This window comes from Apis laboriosa, unplaced genomic scaffold, assembly GCF_014066325.1.
Source record: "Apis laboriosa isolate Shangri-la unplaced genomic scaffold, ASM1406632v1 scaffold149_cov153, whole genome shotgun sequence".
NCBI classification, from domain to species: Eukaryota; Metazoa; Arthropoda; class Insecta; order Hymenoptera; family Apidae; genus Apis; species Apis laboriosa.
Window position 1 is genome coordinate 612,676 of NW_025221797.1, and position 5,882 is coordinate 618,557.

The following is a 5,882-nucleotide window of genomic DNA, read 5'->3' on the forward strand; positions in this document are numbered from 1 at the left end:
TAATTACGATTAATAATGGTCCTGAAATTCATGAAATTTCCGAAATTAGGAAAATGCATCGGGTGGTGTATCGGTTTAGATATTCCAGTGGAAATCGTCTTGAGGTCACGAAACGTGACCACGAGCTTGTTTCTAGGGAAAATCTCCCTCTCTCTCTCTCTCTCTCTCTCTCTCTCTCTCTCTCTCTCTCTCTCTCCCCCATTATCGCGAATTTCTAACAGACAACCGTGTGGGAGAGATGTTTATTCGTGTTGGTAAAAGGCCGATCGATCGGTGCGCGACAACAAGGACCCGGTTTGAGAACCGCTGGCACAGGATTCACCTGCGATCGACGACCCCGTGTCCTGACCCTATCAATGATCCCACGTAGCCCGCAATATTACCGTGAAATCGTGGCTTTTCCACAACCACGTATCCAGCCCCGTGCCCCTGGCAAACCCGCAACAATTATCTCGAAAATTACGAAAACATCCGCCCTCTTACGAACTGATTTAACCGAGTCGAATCCCCGATTTCTTGAATTACACACGTCGTATTATTCATTATTTTATTGTGGACAATAAACAATTTGGCGGGTCGGGTTATTTCTTTAAAATATTTCTGATGAAGATGAAGATTAATTTCTTTGCTCTGGAACAGAGTTAAAATTTAAGTTAATTGGGTAGAGGAAAAAGAACGTTTCTCTCTCTTTTTCTTTATTTTATTCAAAATTTATTTTATTCGATATTTATCACCTTCGTCCTGAATAAAATCGAGCAGATAATAGTTTCTGTCTATCGATAATTGTCTATCGCACCTCCAACTTTATGTATCGCGAAAGTTAGGTTAGGTTTTATATACATGTATATACCAGTCACACATAGAAACCAAACTAATCAACTCCATCGATCATGCGGTTTCAAAGTTACATATACACACACACACACATACCAATCGTACATTTTACCGTGAACGATTTATTCAAAAAGTGAAATTGATCGATTTTATGCCTAATGAAATTGGCTCGAAAATGTATTTTATATGAAAAATTCGCGTAGTTTCGTTATTTTCCAAAACTCGTCGATTTCTTTTATTTCCTGCTCGCGTTGATACAGTTTTTCTTAAACGGTTCTGCTGCAATTGTTTTCAAAGATGCAACTACAATGTAGCGACATATTCATTAATATTCCGGTTGTAGGATAAGCCAGACAGAGTCAACTCTCGACGGTTGCCCGAGAAGAATGAGCGCTCTCGACAAAAGTGTACAAGCGAATTATGAGACAGAGAATGGGGGGGAAGGAAGAAGAAAAAGGGGAGGGGATGAAAGAGACACTCCTCCTCGTTTGGCCGACTGCACGGAAGGATTCTTTTGTGTGTTTCGCGTTATGTGTGTACTTTGTAATTTCAGCGAGAGGTGCTAATAGGTTGTGACAGATTAATTAAGCGACAATGAGCTCAGAAGTTCTGATTGTTCTTGAGTGTCTGCCGGAATCTTGACGCGGTATTAACTCGGTGATGGAGTGAAATATAACGAATAATCGGGGAAGGATATCAGATTGGATTGTTTGGCAGCGGGTGAAAGGATAATGACGATTAAACGGATAATAATGGCGGGGGTGGAATTTGTTTGATCGGTCGTGCGATAAATATTTCGGTTTTTTAACGAGGTTTCTCTTTCTTTTCTTAATGTCTTGATTTTTCACTTTGATGTTCAAGTGGTTTTCGAATGATCTTGATCTTGAAAGTTTTTTAAATATTCAATTTTAATTATTATCATAAAAATTGTAGTCTATTATTATTTCTTTTTTGGTTGGATAATATTCTTGAATTATCTAGAAATAAGTTTCACTTCTCTGTTATTGTATAGTGTTTTTATTAAGAAATTTATTTATACTCTTTTATAATGTATCGATTCAAATGATTTTTCTTTTAATTAGAAATTTTAAAAGTTTTAAAATAAAATTGATCATTTATCAATGCAATTCATCTCGAAAGTACTATGATGTATAAAATGCATATATTTATGAAAATAAGCGAAATTTGGATATAGATACATCTATTAAAAATTTAATATTCGTTTTCATTAAGTATTTTTGAAATATTATGTTTTATTAAATTCTCGTCTCATATGTTTGATCGGTAGACGTATATGCATATAAGGCAGAAAATAAAAATTCATAGAATATTTTATTGAACAATGAATATATGAGTAGATCATGAAATCAAATATGAATTTGTTTGATTCTTTTTTTTATCAGTGGTAAAGTAGACGTGAATTTTTTGCTAGAAAAATTAACATATGAAAGTTTGCTTTTAATTAAAAGTTTTATTAATAATAATTTCTTCTATAGAATTATTTAATGCCTCCATGGAATTTAACCAACTTCAGTTAATATTACCTGAAAAAAAAGAAAAAATATTTGAGAATTGAAAGAATGCATATGATATTGTTTAAATTTGAAAAAGAAACGTATTATTCTGATACTAATTTTTAGTTGATAATATTAAAGATATAATAGAGAATTAAGTACACGATATCAATCGAATAGTGATATCAATAGAGCGCGATTATGACTTCAACATTAAAAAGAAATATAAAAGAAATAATTCTTTTTAACAAAATAATAATTCAATTTCATATTCATTGAAGTAAAAGAATATTTATTAAAATTTATCGAAATATTCCAGCATATTATATCCTAAAAAATATTATCATTAATTTGTTGATTTTAATTTAATTATCTTCCATTAGTATTAGCTTTCAATTACTTTTCAATTATTATTCACATATCTAAATCATTAATCCAATTTATCTCTACTTATTCAATGATAAAATAAATCCTTATAGCAATCATAAAAATACATCACAAAAAAAGTTTTTCCTTTCTAATCACCCAATACTCAAAAAATTAAAAAAGAAAAAGAAGGAATCCATCTCGTCCACAAAAATACTCTCTCTCTCTCTCTCTCTCTCTCTTTCGTAAAAAGACGATTCTCCGAAAAGCAAAATAAAATCTGGCGGTTTGGAGTAGGCGCACTTCAGTAGAGGAGCTCCCTTTGTCGTCCCTTTTCGTATATCGGCGATGGTTGTATTTCCTGTGAAAACCGTGGAACTACTGAGATTGCTCTCAGTAGTTGGCGCCACGCTCGAGTGTTTCGAATCCATGGGGGGGTCTCCATTGGTCGTCTTTTAACACTTTGATTCGCGCCACTTTGTGTTCCGCATAAAGGGTAAACGAGTGGTCGAACACATGCACGAACCAATTTTATTATCACGAATCGTGGTCGTGTCCGTTTTTCATTATATATCGCGAAGAGGATTTTTCAAATTTGCATTCCGGATATAATAGTAGAAGAATTCAATCAAGTAGAAGAATCCGTTTCACGAATGTTTTGTTTGTTTCGTTTGGACAATTGGTGAAAATTTTCGTGGAAAATTGTATGGAAACTCACACAATTTGTCGACGATGTATGTAAATTGAAAGGATTTGAAGATTCACTTTGAGAATTTATCAATTCGTTGGTTGGTTGATTGAATACTTTTTGCTTTCGACGATGCTTCGTTTTGTTTCAAAGTGGTTGTTTTGTTTGGAATAGATTAACTGTGGGATGAGCTTGGTATTTTAAATAAGTAGTAGGTACTTTTGACAGTGTGTGATCGTTAAATTGTTCCCTCTTTGTGAATAAAAGTTATTCTTTACAATAATATTTAAATTGTTAAAGTCGAATTGAATAATTTTATGAAGGATCGTATATTAAAAATTTATTATTTTCATTGATTTCGAAAGATAATCGATTGATTTTCTTCCACTCTTTCATCATCCAATAAATTTATTAAATAATCGTTTTATTTGCAAAGATAATTCAAAACTGGATCGTTGTAAGCAAAATTTTTGTAAACAAGAAAATAAATTTATTGCAATTTACAATCGGAATTTTTGTAACTTTATTCTTTCTATTATAAATTTATACTTTATTGTTTTACAATGTATGCTGTCTTGAATTTATTAGTCCTGTTAGAAACTGGAATGTTAAATATTCATGATAGTACACAGCTTCCCTGAAATGCCAAGCTTCACGAATTTCATTGCTATGCCGAATATGTTAATAATTAAATCTTAAATTGTTTTCGTTTAATAACAAATAAAAAATTTATCTGAAATTATTTTAACATTTTAACAAAGACGCCATATCTGGATTTTGAAAATCTACGAGCTAATGTTTAACAACTTTTATAAATATGATTCTTGTGAATCTTACGTGAATATGAATAATAATAAAAAATATTCAATGGATATTACAAAAAATCAAGCACACCGAATTTAAACAATTAATCTTCTAAATATCAAGCTTAAATTTTCAACGAATTCCTTTCATACGAACGAAGTTTCTACGCTGTATATATTTTACAACATGGACGTACTTTACATATGCACGTGATCATGAAATATGCAATCTTATGCTTCCACTCTTTCGACCACACTTGAAACTGATACGTTTACGCGAGAATTCATAACGGTGGTCAAAGAGGAAGCGGAAGTGAAAACGTTCACCAAAAATAGACGAAGCAATCGCGTTTCAAATTTTCGACGATTTCGCATAGTTCGCCTAAATCGGCTGGAGCCATAACGCGTTCGTTTCTTCCGAGTGGTTGGTATCAGGATGAAAAATGAGGAAATTCGTTTCGTCCGTGAAAGAGGTAACGAGATCTTGACAGGCATTCTGCATGATTGAATCTTCGACGAGCGTGGAAGGAAAAGGAAGACTCGTCATATCCGCGAGCGATATTTAAGGGTTGCGCACCCCCTTTTATACGTCAACGATTTTCTCGTTCTTTGGCGCGTTGTTAACGTTTTCCTTTTTCTGAAATTGCAAAGATATTTTCTATTAACATTAATAACAATCAATAATATATTATTATTCATATATTCATTATTTTACGTGTTTAAAATCTCTCTGAACTCTCGTTTATTCACGTAAATTTGAATGTACAAAAATGACATAAATATCCAAATTTGAAGAACAAAGCAAATGTTCATTTAATCTCCATCCTTCTATTCTTATTAAATTTAATTTTGCATAGATTAATAACTCTGTTGGTTATTAATATATATATATTATAAAATTAACTCGAACTTTGAGCACAGCAGAACGATTAAAATAAATAAACGATCGTTATATTTTTCCAGCAAAGAATATTATACACGTTTTCATATTTAATCAAGCAAAATTTTCCTCGTACAAATTTTTAATTCGTACAATCTTATCATCCTTCAAAATAAAATTTACTTCAAACGAATCGAGCTTTCATTCCGTTTAAATTTGCGTTTCTGAATCCTCTGTGATTCATTGGTCCAACTTCACGATGGCTTTTCGTTTTAGACGGCCCACACAGTTCCAATGCATTCCATTCTTTTTACATTCTCGTAGATCGAACGCGCGACAGTGTACACACACGTGGATCCCGTTTACACGTTTAGATTATACACCGATAGGAAACGAGTACTGGATCAATTGGATATACGTCTGCACGATAAAGATTCTCTTACGAAAGTGATCGTGTTGGAATATACAACGAATTAATCACAAAGTTCTTGTGTTTATTTTTGTTCGTCGAAACATATTGTCTGATTCATCGATACAATTTTTTTTCGTTGCTCTTTATCGAATCTCGAATAATTTTACTTATCGATCGTTTAATCCATCTGAAATTGAAGGAAAATTGATTAAAATAATAGAGAAAAAAAAAAATCATTAATAGAATAATTGAACAAATTTTTTTATTAAAAGTAAATTTTCTTTGGAATGATTTTTATCATATTTTTTTTTTTAAGTTTAATTTGTCAAGTTAAAATAGATATTAGAAATCTTTTCAATGTAATTTTTTCATAAAAATAATTCCA

The 5,882-nt window shown here is 32.0% G+C and overlaps 1 long non-coding RNA gene across 2 annotated transcripts; it reads right to left on the reverse strand.

The window, feature by feature from the left end:
* Window positions 1–3,901: 3,901 nt before the first annotated feature.
* LOC122710536 lies at window positions 3,902–5,502 on the reverse strand. Of its 2 annotated transcripts, none has more exons than XR_006345948.1 (2): window positions 5,239–5,502; window positions 3,902–4,842 (listed from the first exon to the last, which is right to left on the reverse strand). It is a non-coding gene; the product is annotated as an uncharacterized LOC122710536 (long non-coding RNA). The 2 variants fall into 2 exon arrangements; XR_006345947.1 differs by having other exon boundaries at window positions 5,222–5,502.
* Between the last annotated feature and the right edge of the window lie 380 nt (window positions 5,503–5,882).